A 22,946-nucleotide genomic window follows, 5' to 3' on the forward strand; every position below is an offset into this window, starting at 1 on the left:
CACATTTTTTCTGAAATTCGGAGCTTTTTTTCATATTCAGGACAAATAAAACGAAGATCGAAATTTTATACTATCATTTTGAAGTTATATCTGACGGTGTTCGAATATGGGGCCACCCAGAGCAGAATATGTAAACAAATATGAAATGTAATAAAATAAAGTAAATAAATAAGTAAATAAAAAAGTAAAAAAACAAAAAAATATTTTGTTTTTCTTATTGATATTTTATGTCCAAAAGTAGTTAGTTACAAGTTAGTTGACATGTAATGCAGAGGTATCCAGGTCTGACTTTTTTGCGGCCATCGCCCCACAAAAGTAGTTAGCTTTTTTCGAACAAAATACACAGTTAATAGTTAGCACTAGTGTTCGCGTAAACAGACTAAAGTTAGGGATAAGCTAACGTCACTCCCTGCAGGGTATGTACGTTTAACTTGTTAATTAATTTAAATTTTAGTATCTAAACAGGTGGCAACCCACTTTAAAAATAAATTAAAAATAAACCTTTCTTAAGCCCGTCTTTTGCATCCAACTTCAACACGTAACAAATGAAAATTCCATTTGCTCGGCGCTAGCGCCGGGTTATTGAGGGATTCTACATACGAATTGACGGGCATGAGGATTTTTGATAATTGTTTGGCGCTTAACGCGCCAATTTAGGGACGGTAGTAATAACTTATTTAATTTGTTCTATAGGTGATCCAAACTCGAAATAACAACGCAGGAGCAAATGCAGTACTTCGTAACTTTCCCGGAGCTTCAGCGAGGAAAGTGCCAACCAAAATTTATGGTCACAATTGGCGGAAACCCTAAATGCCATGCGAGGACCTACTCGAACTGTGGCCAAGTGGAAGGAAGTGGATGTGTAAACATTTTGCATGCCTATTTTTACATACTTACTTATATATATTCTGTTTAGTCAATATTGCATTGGAAACACTAGTTGCTGCGCAGTCATGCACGCAGGCTCAAAGAGCAACCGCATATGACACGCGGAGGACCTCTTATTCCTGACATTTAAGACCTTGAACAACACGAATCGATGGCAGCTCCTCCATTATTTTCACATTAATTAAAACAATCATAGAATTTAATAAAAGATGGTAAAAAACAGTTGTTTTTGCTTTGTGAGGTTCATATGTGGTCTTCACAAATTTTCTTACAATTGTGAACTTTTTAGGTTTTGTATTTGCGCCAGCATAGGGTGAACCTCACAATAGTGATAGAACTGACAATAATGAGTATGGTGATTTTTTTGAGGGCGCTAGAATAGTGCTGTTTATTAATTTTAACTTTTTGAACGGGTGGCAAGCTTTGAAAATATTTTTAAAGCAAATAATTTTTTTATGCCTTTTGTTTGACGCCCACATTGATGTAATTTATATATTTTTAATTAATTTATTTTTACGTTTGAGAAGGGGGCAACTCTCTTCGAAGAATATCCCATATGTTATTGTTATTGTGACTTCGGGAATACTCGCGCTGCGACCTAAGAAGATCTATTGTCCTGAACCCTAATTGTAAACACTCCAACGGTAGGCTATTTAAGAAGTTAAGCATTTTGTAGGGTGCTATGTTCCAAATTTTTGATGGAAAAAACATTCATTCACCAAGGTGTATCACAGTCACAAAGAATATGCTCTGAGGTATCCTCCGCCAGCCCACAAAACCTGCAGTCCGTCTCTGTTGAAAGCCCAATTTTGTTCAAATGCTACCTTAACTTGCAGTGTGCTGTCAGGTAGCCAGCAAGGGTTCTAAGGCCCTCTCGGCTAAGTTCAAGGAGTTTTTCCTTATGTAGGGAGTCATTAATTTCTTTAATTTCCTCATTCTCTTTGACTTGTGCCAGTGAGCAGCAACCTAGGATACTTCCCAGCTCTTCGGTAGTTCTGGGAGTGCATCCTTGAGGTGTACCGCAGAAAGGCTCGGAATCATGCGAGCGCTTTGTGAGACAGTCAGCCCTTACGTTGCCATCAAATCCTTCATGTCCCGGAATCCACCACCGCGTTTACGCCATTGCGGGCTCCCAGGTGGTTCAGGCAAGTTTTACTGCTGTCCACAAGCCTTGATGCCGTTAAGAGTCTAAGGCCTTCAACGCTGCCTGACTATCTGCCTAATATTTACTCTGGGCACATTTGGCCTTCTACGAAGAGAATAATAATATAATAATAGATTGGCGCTCACACATATGTTAGTGTTTGGCGAGCTTCTCCTTCCGTTCGGAGTCTGCGTAAAACTGTAGGTCCCTCCGCTTTGTGTGACAACATCAAGGCGCACGCCATAAATCGGAGGAGAAGCTCGGCCAAACACTTCTACGAAGATACAGTTTTATATTTCGAGAACTTCCGCCTGGAATATAGGCCCATTGACAGAGTTTTATGGAATATTGGCCCAAGTACTCCTGCCCAGTACTCCGGTCGCATATCTTCTATCAATCGGTGCTAAATACTTTGGAAACCATATGTTATTCCAGGCAATAACCTACTTATCTGTGCGTCAAATTTCAGTGAAATATATCCAGCGGATTCAGCGTTAACAATCAACCAATATATTCACAAAATTTGCCTAAGCAATGATGAAGAAGATGAGTTGTAACCGCAAAATCTGTCAAATTGTGACATTTAACATTGTCAACGTTGACACTTTGCCACTAACAAACATGATGTGCAACACAAATAAGCGGTAGCAATGACGCGTGAGTATTTTGTTAAAATTGCCACATATTGTATGCATTCTGATGATCGTGTTGCATAGTGTGACATACATATGTATGTATGTATGCGTGTGAATAAACATGAAGCGCACGACACGGTTGCCACTTAAGTTGATCGCCGATAAGTCAAACAAATTTCACTTACAAATCTATTTACATACAGGCTTATGTTTAGCTATTCACCTTTTCCGCCTGGCATTGCCTGCAGCAATCATTTCTCTGACTAGCCATACAGGCGCATTGTCGCAACATCAGCAGCACTTTCATTGATGCGTATTTAATTTTAGCGCTGATCCGCTTTTGTCCCACTCTGTGCTCCACGCTACTCCTCGTCCTCTCCTCCCCATTCAATCTTAGCAACTTCATTGTAGGTACTGGTTTGAACATTCAGCAATGAGTGGCAGCAGTTGCTCTGTAGTGTTGCTGCAGCCGGAGCTGCTGTGCAATGATCTTGTGAATGATGAGCGAATTTATTGCAGTCGGTGGTGCGGCGAGTGGAGCGCTTTCGCTGCATGTCTGGCTGGTTTGTTCGACAGAAGCTGCTCCAAAGATCTGCTTTGCATTTGTATGTTTCGTGTGTTTATTATTCTTTTTTGCGCTTTCTTGTTGTACCAACGACCTGTTGTCGTCATCGTCTCGTTTATTTTTAAGCTGATCCTCTTTGCACTGTTGGTTTTTTTCTCTTTAGTTTTGTTGATCTTTGCGAGGTAAGTATTTGTGGTGGCTGCTGATTGTCATTGAGGCGCGTGTGTGGCCTTTCAATTTGATCGGCTTGTTAGATGCTGAGTGACAGGCGCAACGACTATGTAAAATAGAAGCAGAAAAATATTACATTTGGGGTGTTCACAGTTCGTTCCAAATAGTGTCTCAAAATGTAGACGTCTACATTTTAAGACGTTTTCTAACCGTAAAATCTGTGGTGTTGTTGTTTCCCATACAAAATTGGAAAACGACGCCGTCTACATTTTGTCACACTCAAAGGTATGTTTTTTACGCGTCTACATTTTGCAACCTCGCAGCAGGGTTGCATTATGGCAATACTAATCACATTTTTTTTTATTTATTGGGCACGTTTTTTGTATTTGCATTTAATTTGAGCGCAATTTCTGATGAAAAGAAACAAATCAAGGAAAAGAAATAACAAATATTACGAATTGGTAATTAAGTTAAATAATTTCAATTTTTCGGAAACAAAATCGAAAGGCGACATAAAAAATGCACGCAAGGAAGAAATGTCTGGCAACACCAGCAAAGTTTTGAGACGATTTTGCGACGACTGCTAGAAAGGGGTGCTCACAGTTTGATGCTAAAGATGTCTCAAAATGTAGACGTCTACATTTTCAGACACAATTTGGAACGAACTGTGAACACCCCAATTGTGAATGTTTTTGTTTCGGGCTGCGTTGTAAAATACAGACATACACACTATGTACTAATGTCACCTACATATATATACAAGAATATGAAGTGCGAGCGCATTAATGAATTTGGCATTGTGTCATGTTACCCTGTCAGTTGTTGGTGGGGCCGTGATAGATGTGCGATTAGACAAGCATTTAATTATTTTGTGAGTAAATTTGATCATGAATGATGAAGAGCAAAAGCTCTAAATTATATTTTTAACCGACTTCAAAAAAAGGAAGAGGTTATCAGTTCATCGGAATATTTATTTTTTTTACGTATGTTGCCGCATAACTTTGAACCACGTCGGAAAGGTGGTGTCTCAGAGCTGGTCCCATACTAATCTGGTTCAGATCCGATCAATGGATCATGAAAAAATTAACGGTACTCCTAAATTTTTATATGAGATTTGAAGTCGGTTTTGGTTTTTGCTTAAAGATTACTTGTTAAATTGCTCCTTTCAGTAAATTCAGTAAAAAACTTCACAAAGAAGAGGTGTTGATGCGCTTGTTGGTGTACGAGGAAGTCATGTGGAGTGACTGTTCAGCGGGGTAGACCACCATAACACGCAGTCTGCTAGTACTACAGGGACGGGTATCCAAGCCAGATTTGGGCAGGAAGCTGCACTTAACTCAACTCATCTTCATCTTCATCTTCATCTTCTTCATCTTCATCTTCATCTTCATCTTCATCTTCATCTTCATCTTCATCTTCATCTTCATCTTCATCTTCATCTTCATCTTCATCTTCATCTTCATCTGCATCAGCGAAGAAACTCATACTAATGCAGAATATGGTCAATATAGTCAATTACCGCGGGATCAGCTTTCTAAGCAGAGGTTGCAAGGTCTCATCGAATGTATTGTGTGAAAGACTGACGCCCACCGTCAACGAACTGATTGGGTCTAATCAGTGTGACTTTAGGCCTGGCAAATCCACCATAGACCAGGTATACACAGTACGCTAAATCTTGGAAAAGACCCGCGATTAAATGATCGACACACGCCCACTTTGTTTGTCGATTTTAAAGGCGCTTTCGACAGCACTAAAAGGAGTTGCCTATACGCCACGTTACCTGGTTGGTTGGTATCCGTGCGAAACTAATACGGCTGTGTAAAATGACTTTGAGAAATACCACCAGCTCCATCAGAATGGGATAACACCTCTTCGAGCCATTTGATAACAAACGCGGTGCTCAGGAACAATTTACTACAAGAGTGTGCAATTGGGGGGCTACAATTTCGGAACGAAAGGTCTGGTCAAGGGGTTTAACTGAATTAGATCCCAATTAGTGCACTACACCTTTTCCAACAGTATTTCAGAAAAACACAAATGTATTTCAGAAAAGACCAAATGAATGTCAGAAAAGGCCAAATGAATGTCAGAAAAACTCAAATGTATTTCAGAAAAGGGAAAATGTATTTCGAAAACCTCAAATGTATTTCAGAAAAGGCCAAATGTATTTCATAAAAAGCTAAATGAAATTCAGAAAAACACAAATGTATTTCAGAAAAGTTCAAATTATTTTCAGAAAAACGCAAATGTATTTCAGAAGAGAACAAATGTATTTCAGAAAAGCACAAATGTATTTCAGAAAAATATTTGTAGAATGCACTTGTGTTTTTTTAAAAACTGTTAGAAAAGGTGTACTACATAGACGGATCAAAGATGAAGGGCGGAGCAGATGCAGTTTTTTTTACATGACAGCAAACTTTATATTGCAGTAGATGTTTTCAACGGTTTATCAAGCATTAGCCATACTAAGACCGCAATACTCCACTTCTCCTTCTTCTAAAAAGGTTCTACAAAAGGGTTTAAAACTGACCCTAGGGATAAATCAAATTGGGTTGGTATATCTGATATGATAACTTGGTACACAGATGGCTCATTGACTGATGCATCTACCGGGATAGGCATACTTGAACCGAGGTTGTGAACTTAGGAACCATAGGTTTATTTTTCGGGCTAATTCATGCGCAATAACGGAATAAAAACATTACCTCAATGAAGTCAAGCGACTAAATATTGAGGCCCTCATATCTCATCAGGTGCATCAAAACAAGCTGAACCCTATTGGTCTGACCAATCGTGCTTGGGTACTCAGGATTCTTGGTCACATTGGGTGTGAAGAAAATAAGCAGCAACCTCTTCCATCGGCTCCGAGCCCTTCTGTGGAATAAAAAAGGCATCTCTCTTCGACCAAACAACAGAAAGAAGCTTACAGAACTCGATACTAGGATAATACAGCAAGTCCGGAGCATTTAAAAGTAATTAAAAGAACATATATCTTAAAACACTTTAAGTGATGCAAAAGTTTATTAAATAATCTCTCAACGGAATTTTTTCAGGGAATTGCAGGCTGAACTATGTATAACTTGACTTAGTTTAGGTTAGGAGAACGTGTAGGAAGTATTCCATACTCTCACTCGGAGACAGAATTGTCCATTGTGAGAGCCCTCTCCAAGCGAGTGTCAGGAGGGACCACACACCCCTAGATAGTAGTTAAGTACTTTCAAGTCATTATTATATCGAACCAATTATTATCCAGAATGAGGCCTAGGAGATCCAACAGCTCCATCTCCGCTATCTTGACCAATTGACTTTTCCTCATCTTCATCCCGGCAGCTTATGCAGAAAGTACTTGTTGGTATTAGCCATCGTTGAAGCATTGGTGCTATAGGACAGTGTCCTGTGATGGTGCCAGCAAGGATTCTTACTGCCGACCTGTTGAGTTTGAGTAGGTCCCTCCTATTTAGACTATCCGGAGCTATCCGCTTCTTCTATTGGCAACTCTGAGTCATATCTGGACTTCTCATCAGCCGACTCATTCCCTTCAATAGTGCTATATGTGGGGGATATTTCCATACTATTCCCGATTTCATTATTTGAGATCCTATTGTCTGCAATGCTGCTTGACTTTATCTTCTAGAATCCTACAACTAAGTAAAAGACTATCCACCCTTACTGTAGCGTAGATATTTGCTTGGAAGAGATTGCAATCGTTCAGCAGACTAAATGGCCGGTCAATACGCAGGTCTTTCGAGTAGAGACCGGCTCTGGTTCAGTTTTGTTGAATGCATCGAAATTGGTTGTCTTCCACTTATTGGCCTCTCTGAGCCTAATGGCGATCTTTGTGAACGTTGCAGGTGAAATATCATGTAAAGCCTTTCCAGAGGAAAGCTATGTGCCATTGAAGATTTCGTAGGACGCAGCATGAGGCTAGTGATGGCAAAAAAATTTTATAATCGATTAATCCGTTAATTGATTAATCGAAAGCATTCGATTAATAATTGCAATTAATCGCAAGAAATTAACCTATTAATCGGTCAATTCGATTAAAATCGAGAATTAATAAACACCATTTATAAGTTATAAAAACTGACTGTTAACTGACTGTGTCAAGATTATAGCGCACGACAAGATTTTTTTAGTTATTTTTTTCTGAATATGGTTTATTCTTTAGCAAAAAAACGTATAAATATAAATATATCAAATTTTGTGCAATATTAAAAAAAAAATAAACAAAAAATTCCAGCTTTTTAATTACATTTCTTAGAAAGATTTTCAGTATGCAGCTTTGTAGCCCATTAAATTTTTATATGAAAAATTCCAAGACTGAAGTATCTGGCACTTACCGCTGATTTTTGGTATTTTTCTGTTTGGTAATGGTGTTGCTTATTTTTTTCCATATAAAAAAGAAGGAAATGCGCAACACCGAATTCGGAAAATAAAACGAAAATACATGCATACCTGGGTTGTGATTTTTTAGTAGCTATTTAGGTTAAGCATGTGTTGAGGTTTTTGGCAAAAATATCATTTAAAAAATTTGCAGAATACGAGATTGTAAAAAATATACCAACTTATTTTGATTCATACATTATTGTGTGAGTAAATTGGTAAATTTTTGAAATTAATCGGTTAATCGCTCGATTAATCGAAAGGAAAATTTCGATACAATTAAATCGTTAACCGAATGAAAATAACCGATTATAATCGGTTATTCGATTAATCGTGCCATCACTACTTGAGGCTGACAAAGCAGTGAAATCCAGAGATTTGAATCAAGCCAACTCGATTAATATAAGAACGTAAAAGATCCTCCACTAAAATAAAAAATTAATGAGGTGCCTTCTATTTCAAATTTTATTTTCTGTTGACCACTTTATTTGCTAAATGTTCAAACGTATTCATGCCATTAGGTGGCAAGGAAATTACCGCTGAAATAGCAGCGGAAGAAGAGACAAAAGTTAACGAGGTGGCTGTTGTGTTTTGTTTTAAATACCAAAAAACCAGAATGCCTTATTGTTACTAAACAAATATTTACAAATCTGCGTTATGCATGGCTCATTTGCTTCACTAATGCAATTAATTAAGATCACGAAACTGCAATAATTTTAACACGTACTCAGTGATAATCTGTGCACATTCAAAGGGAAAAAACTAACAACTTCATTCACTTTCGCGAAAGCAAATGAAGTGTTACACCCAAATTGTTGTATGCAAAGCGCCATTATTGTAAGTATTCTAACGGGTGATTTTTTTGAGGTTAGGATTTTCATGCATTAGTATTTGACAGATCACGTGGGATTTCAGACATGGTGTCAAAGAGAAAGATGCTCAGTATGCTTTGACATTTCATCATGAATAGACTTACTAACGAGCAACGCTTGCAAATCATTGAATTTTATTACCAAAATCAGTGTTCGGTTCGCTTTACGTCCGATTTATGGTCTACATAATCGACCAAGTGAGCAAACAATTAATGCGATTGTGACCAAGTTTCGCACTCAGTTTACTTTATTGGACATTAAACCAACCACACGAATGCGTACAGTGCGTACAGAAGAGAATATTGCGTCTGTTTCTGAGAGTGTTGCTGAAGACCGTGAAATGTCGATTCGTCGCCGTTCGCAGCAATTGGGTTTGCGAAACACATTTCGAACCGAACACTGATTTTGGTAATAAAATTCAATGATTTGCAAGCGTTGCTCGTTAGTAAGTCTATTCATGATGAAATGTCAAAGCATACTGAGCATCTTTCTCTTTGACACCATGTCTGAAATCCCACGTGATCTGTCAAATACTAATACATGAAAATCCTAACCTCAAAAAAATCACCCGTTACTTGATTTTATTAATAAAGCACGATTTACGAAAAAAAAATTATGATTTATTTTTTAGATCTTTCCTGTACAACCACCATTCAACGAATGCCACACACATATTCAGTCATGAAATTAACCATACTTCATAAAATCAACAAACAAAAAAAAAAAAACAAACGATAACAAGTACGAATGCAGCGCTCATAAGCGGGACTTATAAAGAAGGTTGACGCCTAATTTATCATCTCCTTTGGTTTTATTTACAAGCTCACTCGCGCTGTTGAGGCCGTGTGGCTTCTGTCCTAGCCTTGTTCAAAAACTTGCCACACAAGCACTGCTGCAACTCTGTACGTATGTATGTACATATGTATGTACGTAGCTTTGGCGTTGTTGATAGCTGTCTGGAAGTTGGACGCTTAAACGGCTGAGCTGCAATCAAAGTGGCAGATTAGCAGCAAAGCCGCCAACTTACTTGCTACGAGTATTATGATATAGTCTTGGTCGTTACTGTTCTTGGCTGCTGTGTTTGTTGCATCTAATTTTTTATTTAGCTTAGCTTTTTTTACTTTCGTGTGCGAGTGGATTTCGAAATCTACACTTAAGCCGCACGATGGGTGGTGAAACTCACAGACGCCACTTAATTACCCGGAAGAGTTAGTGAAAGACTGGTTGGTTGGTGACGCAGATTTTCATGCCACACCAATCGCCATCGGCAGCATCAGCGAAGAAATTAAAAAGAATTCTTTAGTCATGTAATGACTGTCAAATAAGGATTTTAGGGAATGATAAAAAAAATCAGTTTTTTTCTTGTAGGAAGGGTTTGGTTGCATGGAGTGGTAGAGAACTAACTGCTATTTTCAATAAAACATTGTTGAGTATTTGTAATCTGAGCCTGGGCAAATTCATCCTGCAGACAAGAGGCGAAGGCGCGGACAAACCTAACCTACATGGTCATGGTTATGATGATGTAGGGGTAGGTTTTCAGGCCCATTGCACCGCGACCAGATTTGATATATTGTGCCCACTAAAATTTTATTAACCCCTGCTGCGAAATCTGCATTGGGTCGATATCGCCAATGTTGTAGTCGTTTGAAAATCTGGTTCTACGATGAGCTAGTGTCAGGCAGGTGGTAATGAGTGGTTCCATTGATTCCTCTTCTTCACTATATAACCTGAAAATGTCTGTAATACAGAGGTCAAGCATGTGCGTGTGTTTGTTGCACGTATAGTGTGTGAGTATAGCCTGCCAGTATTTTTAGGTTTGGCGCTGAAGCAAACGATCTTCTTTGAGTGATGGTGTCCCTCTAAGTTGTCGCAATGGCTAGAAGTGCATAGACGCCATATTATACATACATATGCACCATATTCAAACACCCCCCGTGGGTCCGCCACTGACTGACATGTAGTTTAACCCCCAAAACACCCCCGCTAGATCCGCCACTGGTAGGTGTTGTTTTCATTGCCGCTGTTACAGACAGGTATTCCAGTCGCTGGATTTTGTACAATTTTTTTATGGCTGGTATTCAAATGGTCTTTCTCCACCCTTAATCCAGAAAGTCATTCTAGAATTTCACCACCATATTTTTCCCACGAGCTGTTTACTTTTAAACAATGATTTCGTTGGTATGTTGATAACTGAGTTGAGATATGAGTCGCAATTGAGTTTCCTATCCAGGGTTATGCCTAGATAGTTGACCTCTTCGTTTAGGAGAATCACATTCCCATTTATGTTTAGACGTGGAAAGCATACCTTTCTTTTTCTTGTGAAAGTTATGATTGTAGTTCCACTGGGATTAATAGCCCTCTTTACTACACAAATTGTAAGCTTTACATATGTATATATGTAAATGTACGTGTTACCATAAATAGCGACAAGTAGCATACAATCTTTAAGGTTAGGAGAAGAGATGAGTGCTAGACAGTTTTTTGCTATTTGTTGAGATAATCTTAGATTGCCTGCAGTGAAAAGTGTCTTGCCATACTGCGATTCAACTAATATGCAGACAAACCTAATCAGTAGACCAATCGAGCCCTGTCCAGTAAATTCGTAACCCTACGCATTTACTGATATGCTTTCATGTCCAGGTACCCAAACAAAGGTAACTTTTTTCACTGTAAATGTAAATGCAGATGATCTGGCAACTATGGCTAGAGAAAGATTTCTTGAGCTTGGTAACTAGGTGGGCGGCCAAACCCCCGCAAGAGGGAACCGGTCTTGTTTACTAGAAAGTACAAGGTCCCCGATTTGCCTCTTTTCTTGTTCGGTGATGTTCGTATGTAGCTTTTTGAAACCAAAGTTAAGCCTTTCTTGTTTTACGGAGCCCTTGCCTGGTGGAACTCACTAGAGAAGACTAGAGCTGAAATGTTAATAGCGGATTGCTCTAATCGGCAATAGTGGGGCATTGGAACCACATCTACACTGGCGCCTAACGACATGTTGAACATTACACATGTGGATATTGCAGGCAGAATTAGAACAGCACGAACTGCTACAAGGCTCCGGGAAACCGGCGGGTTAATCGGCTCGAAAGCTGAATATTCTGGATTTCTTGGGGCTTTGATGTCGTCCCTTTAATAACGCGCCCATTTGGGTGCGGGGCACAGTGACATTGCGGAAAAGTGCATGGCTGATGATCTCGCAAGGTAAGCCACCCTTTGGATATGGAGGAGATGAGGACGCCTCTGTACTATCTGCGGTTGACTTTACGGCGGTTGGTCCTCATGTGCACTTCCACCAGCGCTCGCTGCGGCAAAGCTGGGACATGCGCAATTGCAAGATCGTTCTGGCCTGGTGTGGACGGGGGACGGTCAAAGGAATTCCTTACCCTTGCTAAGCCTTAGTTGGTGGGGGTTCTGGCAGGACATTTTGCGATCGTTATTTATGCGGTAAAATTAGGAATCTTCAGATCCTTTTTGCATCATCTGCCAAGAGGCGTATTAGGCGGAAATATCTCAACCATTTCTATTAGACTGCCGAGCTTTTTCAGGGCTAAGATGGAAGATTTTTTTGTTTACAGTCCTTATTTTGCTTAAAAATAATCTGGTCTCCCTAGCCTCTTCTCTCAGGAAGTATGAATCATCTTCCCCATAAAAAATCGGACATTCTAGATGCATGCAGACTTCAATGGACCCTTAAGTCAAATACGTCGGAAGTCCCTACTAAAACTATGTACTTCTCTTTCTACAGAGAGTTATAGCTCTAAATGGGTTGGTTAACGCATTTCTCAAATGGGTTTCTCTCTTTGCCTAGAGTGCAGGAGCGCGTACGAGAAGGCAGGAATTGAGTATAGCCGATAAACTTTAACTAGCTATTCAGAGACTTCACTAGTACCTTATATACACTTTTTAAGGGTAATTTTACGTATGAATACTTGCCAGCTCTCATTCAACAAACGGTTTCAGGGAAGGCGCATATTTCGTTGTTAATTAAGAAAGTGGCTAATTAATTTTACGAAAAATCTCTACCAAAGGGTAATTGATTATTTTTCTTAAATCTATTGAGCAAATTGCTCTGCATTCTCCAAACATCGCAAAATATTAAAATATATTTTTATATGTACGTATGCTCTTTTTTATGGAGGGGTTTTCGCCCATTTTATATATTCAGTTATTTTTTGTAAACTCTGACTTTTCCACAAAAAAAGAGAGAAAGCAAAGCGCACTTGATTAATCGCAAAAAATCAACTCCAACTCCTGAGGTTATCCCGATGGCAGTTTCATATTTATTATTGCACTGCTTGATTGTTGTGGGTTTGCTTACCACATTGCTCGTGCCAACCAAACCAAAAACAAAAAAAAAATTCTCAAACAAAATAAAAACAGCGAAATGAACAGATTGTAAAGTGTCGCCGTTGTAGAGTCACCACAAACATGCATCTTGCTGCATCCCTTCTCCCCCCACCTCTCCACCAATTTAGTAACTTTTGCAGCAGTGCTCCTGCGGTTACCACGGCTTATTAATTATGGTGATCTGTGCGCAGCTCCCCGCGTTCCATCCCATCTACAATCGGGTGGAATGTATGATGGCAGTTTGTGGTTTTTAGCTGCTATGCGACGCGTGTCGTTAACGGGCGTCGTCTGTCGTCTGTCGTCCACAGTCCATCGTCCGCCGACTGGTTGCCAGTACGACCGCTTGGTGATGTAGAGGCATGCAATCGTGCCCGTTTTGAGGCGACCCCCATGAGTGTCAGCAACATAACGCCATTTAGTAATCGAACTCAGACTTTGAGTTTGTAAACTTTTGCACACTTTTTGCATGCGATTAAATGCGTTCTACATGTAGGTGCATATCTATGTATGTATGTAAGTATAGGGTACCATTAATACAGTTGTGTGTCCACATCGGGCGCGTACTTGTTGTCACTTGTGAAGGCTAAGGCGTGAATGCTGTAGTCAACAAGATCGCGCCTTAGTTGGTGATTTTTCTTACAATTCGCATACAGCGTAGCTTTTGCTGACTAAGGGTTTTGTGTTTGCATTGCAGCAGCTCATATTGCTGTTGCTCTCGGTTAAAATAAATAAGCGCTGAATTATTGTTGAGCATCTTGGTTGATTTATATGCACCGGAGGGGGTGTCGCAGTGTCCATAGAAAGCTCATAACTAGCAATAGTGGTACTCGTACAAGATGGCTTCTTAGAAAAATATTGCAAATTTCGTATCAATTGTTTTACAAATGAAGGTTGGAATAGGTTTAATTTCTTGCCATTGACCCCACTACCACATCTAGGCCCGTAATTATGGTCCCTCCGTGATACCACGCGGATCGTAGGAAGCATGAACATTCGCTATCTCTAATTTTGATCGCAAAAAATCTCCAAAAGAATAGCAGCCGCGCCTAACAACATGCAACATCTAGTTACGTGCCCCTCATGCTGCCAGCTTTGGTTGATTACACATTGCTTCTGTTACTTTTCCATGTTGCGTGCTTTTAGGCCCCACTGATTTTCATTTAGAGAGGAAATTTGGCCTAGCGATTGTCAGAATTATTTGCAATCGATTTTCAGAAAAAAGTATTCGTAGCGTTTTTTATGTTTTTTGGCTTTGTTTACATCTTCTCCTACCTCTTCGTAGTGTTTTTTTAGCGATATCATGTGTTTTCTGCAGCGATTTTACAAATTTATGAAATAAAATGAAGTGCTTTGTTATTTAAACAAGTTTGTGCGTTGGTTTGGTTTGCCAAGAGGCGCAAATTTGCGTGAAAAGTGGGTGCACTTTTGTGGTCAGAACTTTGGCCTTGAAAAAGCGAACTGTGCTAATGCTACGTGCTTGCAAAACACTTTCTATCACGAAACCCATATTTTATGAACATCTTTGACTCATTTTTATTCAGTTTCACTTATTATATTTTATGATAAATTGCCAATATAATCGCACTCAACTACCGCGCCTTTTTCGTTTTCTTTCTTAGGCCGATGTCAAAAACGCTCAGAAATATACTTTTTTCTTGCTCCTTTGAATAGGTGATCTTGTTTTGTTGGTACATGCGTATGAACCCACCTACTCAAACTATAGTATGGAGTCTACGAAAATCAAAAGTTGCATTCTTCTTATTTTGGACATATCTGTTAGACTCTCGAAAAATTCTGAACCCCTTAACCTTCGTTTTCTTCTACAAAGTGCGGGATATTCGCATAGCAGGTGCCGTATATTTTATGGCTCTTCTTTAATTCTACAGCTTATGAAGAAGCCGTTATGGGGAAGCCGTTGGTTAAGTGCTCATTTCTTAGCATGAGGAGACCTTTCCATTGTTTCTCGTCCCGGTTTGGCCAAATAAGTTTCGTATTTCTTCAAACGGCGAGGCCAGCCCATATATCACATGCTTGAGTAAGATACAGAACCCTTACAATGAGCTTGCAGATAGCGAACGGCACCCTTGCAAGGCGGCAAAAGTAGAACTGATGTGCCCTTTTTGGCAACTTCGTTCGCCTTTTGTTGCTCCATATGCACCTCAGCTCGAAAGACGCCGCCGTGGTCGAATAAGCGAAGCTGAGTGTCTCTCCAGTCCGGTAGTTCTAAAAATTTTGTAACAATCTAGATATGCATAAAGTAAATTTAGTATCTGATCGGTCAATAAGATGGCATAAGAACCAAACCCTTCTGCAAAAGTAGTTGTCATTGCTAACGCCAACATTTTGTTGACGATCAAACATAAAGGTCCTTATCGGCAGCTAATCATCGTAGAAGAAATCGCATACCTCTTACTTAAAATGTCACTTATTGCAGCTATTTCTTTCATTGTATACGTGGGATGCGCTGCTAAGCGTTAAATTGTCGTGTGAATGCTCAGGACTTGTTAATATTCAACTGGGCATGTTCCCAAGTGTTTGGGCTTGCACGTTTCTGATTAGATTAAGTCAATCAGCTCAGAGTGCTAATACCTCTCTGCACTTTCCAAGCTTGGCAACCAGGCTGCATGTCCTTTCATGTCCTTTAAAATTTTCGTACTGGAAAAACATAAGTGCACGTTTTTGCATCATTTCCTCTCTAGTTGCGCAAAATGTTTTGATTTTAAGAGATCTTGTGTTTCCATGGATGTCTATGACCCTATGTCGCCACTGCCGCGCCTTCTTCAGCTAGTTGCATTACTTTGACCTATTCAAAAAAAAAAAAACGGTATTTTGGCCACAGGCATTGCCTAGGACTGCTACTTGGCGTACTTCCACATTATTCTCATATTTTATCGTCATTATCCATCTTTTTGTGGCATTTAAAATTAGAGACATGGTGAAAAATTGGAAGAGCGGGAGTTTTTTAGTCAAACGAGAGCTCTCACGGTTGCTTCCTATCTCTATTTTGTGGAGCAAAAAGTTTTAAGTATTCTGAAAATATATTAAAATTATTTTTAATTTAAAAGCGTGTGAAATGCAATGGGGTGTGATCGTTCTTCTTAATCCCGACACTTGTGTCCGCGTCCGGGCTCCAGTAACCAACCCATGTGGAGCCTCGGGTCACGGCAACCGACATAGGCCGTTATCCTAAACGCATTAATTTAAAGTATAAGTCTCTTTTATTTCTGAACCATAGGAGATATAAGAATTCAATTTGTGCAACTTTATTAATAATTTATATTTCTTCCAGGCTGCGCATATTGGATATTGATATGCATTACATTAATGCGTTTAGGAAGACAGCCATGCTGAATTTCAGCGCTCTCTGAAGAAACGGGTCTAGAGTGGAAATGGTCTTGTAGAGTACTTAACAAAACTTGCTCGGGTTCTGGTTATGCACTGGATTCGGGACCCGCCATGTGAAACCTTGTTCCAATGAAAGCATTCAAAAAACCTCATACCACGGCAAAAGGTTAAATAACTACGATTTTAGGGCACGCACCTAGTGTGCACGGACCCTTAATAGGGAGGGTGCACCCGCCGCACTATGTGATGTCCTTTGGAAGACCAAGGCTGATATCAATGCAATTCAAGCTGTTATGTAGGGCAATGGAAATTCGTTGTTGATTTGTGGTGGACGAGAGATTTTGTCGCCGACTTCTGCTGTTCACCCCAGTGGTCAAGTGTTTTGCCACAATTCTTATAAAAACGAGATTCTTCAACATGTGGCTCATTTAAGACCAAGCCTCGACGGACGATCGATTCTACCGCGACCCAAAACATTGTAGTCTGCACCGCTAGGTTACAGCATAAGATACATCAAGCCAATTGGATGTTCCTGATCAAAAGACGATAAACCAAACCGTTCTTGTTGTGATTTATGGAAGACATATTTCCAGTATTCGGGGAGTAAATATCGACCCAGCTAGACGTAGAAAAATCATAACGGATAACCTTCGCTACTCGACTTCACATGGGCTCTCAGAGAGCACTCTTCAATAAACCGACATGTGCGAGCACTGGGACCACATTTGCTCATTAAGTATCGCTGCTGAAGAAGTAAACAGTCGGATTTCAGCGAGCTCGAAAAAGCCACTGGTATGACGAAGAATATAACGCCGCTGAGAGAAAAAGGATGCTTCGTAAAGTGTCGCGCAGCGATCGGGTGCAAGCAGATCGATATTGGGAGCTGAAAAGGGAAATAAGACGAAGTACGTGAACGCGCAGAGCTGCAAATGATGGCCGACAGGAAAAACGCCCAAGAATTATGTCAGAAAATTTGGCAACTTAGGGATGAGCAAATTCCTGTAGGAATTTCTACCGGGAGAACGGAATTCTAAACACATTGCTTGCGTTTGGCTTCTGACGCTCCCACGTTGAAAAAAAAAACGTAAGTAGCTTTTTCATCCCATGTACGTATAGTGCAGCTACGGTTCGGATTGTCAGAACGTATTCCGTTTTTCATCATCAGATTGGCAAAATCACAGGAATGTGCATAGCCTCGTTTTGTCTGGAGCTGATCGAATATGTTTTTCCTTATTTTTACGAAGCTAAAACTAGTGCTAAATATTTTATATGTAGTACAATAATAACTGTATGTTATTTAAATATAGAGGGAGTTTTCCCCACCATTCAAGGACCGCACAGTCTGCAAAATGCATACAAATAACTAAAAGTATATAAAATGCATTATAATAATTACATATCTTGTGCATAACCTTAACATATTTTAAGCGAGAAGGTACTCGTACTGAGTGCATAAACGTACTGAGTACAAAACGTTCACTACTTAATTTTGAAAGTGTTAAATTTTAATGAATGTACAAAACATATTCGTTATTTTTCCTCTACGCCGCACTATAATTAAGTTTTCTGCGTTAATTATAATGATGAGCGCAGTAAATTAGCGGCAACGTCTAATTGAAAGTCGGCTAAGAAAAATTGTACGTACATACATGCATACATACATGCCACAAACAAAAAAGTTTGGCTACCCCTTTTTGTCTTAACTCAATTTAAAGTTGTTTTCTCATCTCTGCACTATAACTTCACTTGTTGTTGTTGTTGTTGTTGTTGTTGCTAAGGTAGACGCCTTTTTTCAGGGTGTGGTTTTGAAAGTTAACAGTTAATATTTTTTCTTGGCATTTACTATAGCCAAAGAGTGTGTTGTTAACAATTTTGCTGCTGCTTAGATGTTGAATATGGTGTAATTCCGGTGTTAATTTGTGTGCGCCATCAATCATAGACGAGAGAGGATGACTTGAGTCGAACGGGCAGCGCGATATATAGCGAGTACAGGGACGGCGGCGGAGTAGCTGAGCCGATGTCTTAGAACTGTGCCCACACACATCCAAAGCGCTGTTAGAAGCCTCATAACTCAGGTGTAGAGTAGACAGTTGATTGGTAAGGCAAATTTGTTTATACGGGATTTTTTTCTTACTAAATTCATATGTATAGTATGTGTGTTTGTATATGCGTTAAATATTACATTTATAATGCGTGAGAAGCTGACAAAATGCCGCCGGTTAGCGAAATAATTTATTTTTTTTGTTACTTTTTAATCATTACCTCCAAGTATTTGAGTAGTGTGGGAAAGTCATAAACTATTCATTAGTTATTGTTAATGCTTAGATTTTAATTAATAAATAATTTATTATGTTTTTTTTTTGTTAGAAGGGCTTGATGTTTAAAGGGGCGGAAAGTTTGCGTGAAGGGCCAATGACTAGAAATACGTAAATATAAAGTTAATTTTTCTTTAGTTTATGACACACAAATCTGAAAGCAAAAAAGGCTCAACGGATTGCTATTAATTAAGATGTTGGATAAAATGAGAAAGCGATCAAAATGTAGGATTCCAAAAAAAAAAATTAACTAATTTTAGAGGTGCTTAACAGATTCATCAGTTTGAAATTGTTGGCATTGTACTCAAACATGAGCTAATGAGCCTTGCGAATATGAATTCGATTTTTTAACTTTTCTGTGCATTTGGTTTTGAAGAACCTTTTTGGAAGTTCACGAAAAGGAGAAGATTATCAATTCGTCGGATTTTATTTTTTTTCTATATGTTCCGCATAACTTTGACCCGCGTTAACCAGCGTTGCCACAGACAAATTTTTTTTCCTACCAAAATGTCATACCATAACCAACCAAAACCTATTTACCAAACTTTTTTTGGTTTTAATATTTGTTTTCAATGTAAAATTTTTTAAAAACATAGGGTGAATTACAAAACGTCAAAATACATAACATTTAGTAAAACTAAAACACAACCAAATTAATGAAATCAAATTAACTGCGTATAACGATTCATTTTACTGTACAGACTTATCCATATGTACATATGTTTCTTTATACATACATAGATACATATCGTAACTAGATACGAATAAAGAGGCGAGCTCAAAAGTTGATAGCGAAAAAAGAGGCGTAAAAAAAATTTCGCCGAAGAAAGACTCTTAACATAGGTGGCGGCAAATAAAGCCGCGTTAGTCTCTTTGACAGCGAAGAAAGACCCATAAACTTATGTCCGCGGTCAACTATATTTTCGAGTGCAACAGTATTCCCCAGAACTCCCCAAAGAGTTTTTCCGAGGTCTTTATTCGTGTCTAGTGACGACATTATTATTATTACGTCGAAGATACCCGTGCTGCGACCTAAGAAGATATATTGTGCTAAATCAAAATTGTAATCACTCCAACCTTAGGCTATTTAAAAAGCTCAGCACTTTGGATGAGGCCATGTTCCAAATTTTAGATGGAGAAAGCAATCGTTCTCCAACGTGTATCAATCTACGATTCATGCTTCGTGGACAGGCACATAGAATATACTCTGTGGTTTCTTTCACCAGCCGACAAACCCTACAGTCCGTCTCTACAGTAAGACCCATTTAATTAAAACCGTACGTTAACTTGCAGTGTGCTGTCAGGTGCCCTGAAAGGTGAAATGATCTCATTAATAATTTAGTGGCTCCTGTGTACAATTATGTTAAAATCAATAACAATTTTATTATTTTGCACTACTTATGATATTGTTAAAAATAAGTACTCCGGCGCTTTAAGCTATTTTCAGTTACTTACATTCATAATTTTGTTTTGAATAAAAGTGCACTCAAAAGTACTGATTTTCATAGCATGAAAAAGTCTAAGGAACTGATTTCACGCAAAAAAAAAAATCTGGCATGCCAAGTGTGGGCCGAAAGGTGTTTTCAAATATTGTCTCGTTCCAGGTCGCTTTTCATCTTAGTTCGGTCCTGAGTTTTGTCTCAAAGATTGTTATCGTAACCATGTCGCCGCTGTTAAGCTGGGACATAGGGATCTTGCTTCTGGTTTTCTATTCCAGTGTGATCGAAATCACCTTTTCCTTGCCAAGATTTATTTGCAGTTAGTTCCATTAATATGTGTCCAGAAACACCTCTATACATAGGTCTGGGTTCCTCTTCGTCAAACGAGTCACTTGTGTCGACATTAAAAAGCGTTGATAAGTGTTCCCTTCATATCTCAAGACCCGCTGGAAGTCTATCACAAGCTTCTCACCTTCGTCTCTGCGCAAAAACCCCGTTCATGAAATTATCTTATTGCTTATTTATTTTCTAGTTAGCGAAATGGTACTCTGTTTCTGTATGGGTGATAGTAGCCTACTACCACTGACCAATTAAATACATTCGGACGAGGAGGAGCGGCTTGTTTAAATACGACTGGGAATGGGTTGCGAAAGTTCCCGGCTGTCCATTGCGACTACAACTTTTCGGCTTCAGACTTTCCTCGCTAATTAGACAAAAGCTCTTGAGGACCTTGGTTTAATGCATTGATCATGGTAATGTTTGCTCCTCGGAGGAAATGCACATTAAGAATGCTCGGAGCTTGTGTTCGTCAACGTTTAAAGGGAGAACAATATAAAAAGCGTGTTCTGTATTTTCATTTAATACTGTTTTACGACCCAAGCTTAGCGCACCCATTGCTACGAGGGTTTTAAGGGTTTACATTTACATAACAAGCCAATTTTTCCAAGACAGACACTCGCTGAGCGGACTTTATTTGTTCTACGAAACGGGCTTATTAAGAATAATTATTGAATTTCCTTCAATTATTTGTCTCATCTAAAAGTTTCACAGAGAACATCCTTTTATTTTTATATGTGGGGCACATTTTTTTGTGTAGCTTTTGTCAAATCGCAGATACAGATTTTAAACCATTTACTGAATTTATCCCAGCTTTTTCAAAGGAGAAGAGAGAGCAAAATCGTAGACACGTACATGTGTAATAATATTTTAATAGACTTTCTTTTTTGGCACAATTGTGTAATTCCTACAATTAGGGATGGCAAAAAAAAAATAAAAAAATCGATTGATTATATATAATTGATTAATCACAAGCCAAAAAAATTAATTGCAATTATTGAGAAATAATCGGTTAACCGAATTTTTAATGGCATTTTTACAGTGAGTATTCACAAAAAATATCTTTCCATACAAAATTTATAATTCTCTTGTTAATTAGCCTTAAATAAAATAAAACGAATATTTTTAGCGCCGATAATTATTTACTATTTAGCTATTTTTGCAAAAACAAAAGTTTTGATACGCGTTCCAAATAAATGGCTAATTTTTTCGAAAGTCCGTAAAGTTTTGGGTAAACAGTTTTCATTTCCTCAAGGTTCACCAATATGCTTACATACGGCTTATTTACGACCAACTTCTAGTATTTGACCAACTGGTTTGCCGATAAATCATTGAGTGTGTAGGGCCTTTAACCTTGTCTTCACAATGGGCTTACATGCACAACTATTTACACCATTCTATGCTCTGAATATGAGCAATTCTTGCGGTTGTTTGAAATTTTAGACAGTTACAGTATTCATATCGATTAATGAAACACAAAACTACTAATCGATTAATTTAATCAAATGATTAATCGCTGCTATCCCTACCTACAATACCAAACGCTCTAACTTGACACTTTTAATATATTGACAATTTGTTGAAAAAACTTTAAAGAAATCTGAGTTATTTATATATATCGTCGCTGAGACATAAATTTAACTCCAATTTGTTCGATACATCTGTCGACATTTTTCCCTACAAATTGAAGATTTCGTGAGTAGCGAATATCGAATTATGAGCAGCTTTTATTTATTGAAATATGCTTTGAGTTCCATTAGTGCTTGTCACCGGCAGTTCTCTGTTGTTAGAAAACCATTGTAAAGGTCTTCATATTATTTATTTAAGTATGTTTTTTATTGATTTTCTTCTACTGTAAAAACGTCAAATTTACTTCAAATATCAAATAAAGTCAAATAAGATAGGTAATGCACTATTTAATGGCATTCCTAAAAAGTCATCTGGCACCCTTCTGAGTACTCTTCCGCAAGCGGTAAAGCGATGATCATTAACGCTTTTAATTTGCCACCGCTGATTGTTACGCTTCAACAGTTGAACATTTTGTCGATGGCAATCAATACAATAAAAATTTTCCAAAACAATTACCAAAATATGTAGTAAAAGGGTTAAGTCATGGCAATGGTATTGTCATTAAGCATTAAAAATAAATTACAAAAAAAGCGGATACATATCTGTATGTTAGTATATCTTACTATTAGCTCGCGCACGCTAACTTGACAATATTACTAATGCCAGTGAGTGAGTAAATAATTGACCTGCATTTGACCTTATCGATGAATTCAATACAATTGGATGTACTGGGCACTCGCTTATACATATATGTATTAACTTTAATAATAAGAAGAGGGGGTGTGCATTAAGGTGCGTCCACACTTCCGCTTCACGCAAACACACACACACACTCACAACTTTATTTCAGCAGCAGCAATGAAGCGCATCCAAATCAACGTTGCTGCTATCAACGCACCAGCAGTTTTCCACCTTCATCGAATGTCGTAAATAGATACGT

Source organism: Rhagoletis zephyria, unplaced genomic scaffold, assembly GCF_001687245.7.
Source record: "Rhagoletis zephyria isolate East Lansing unplaced genomic scaffold, Rhagoletis_zephyria_1.1 Rzeph_scaffold_00399, whole genome shotgun sequence".
Lineage (NCBI taxonomy): Eukaryota > Metazoa > Arthropoda > Insecta > Diptera > Tephritidae > Rhagoletis > Rhagoletis zephyria.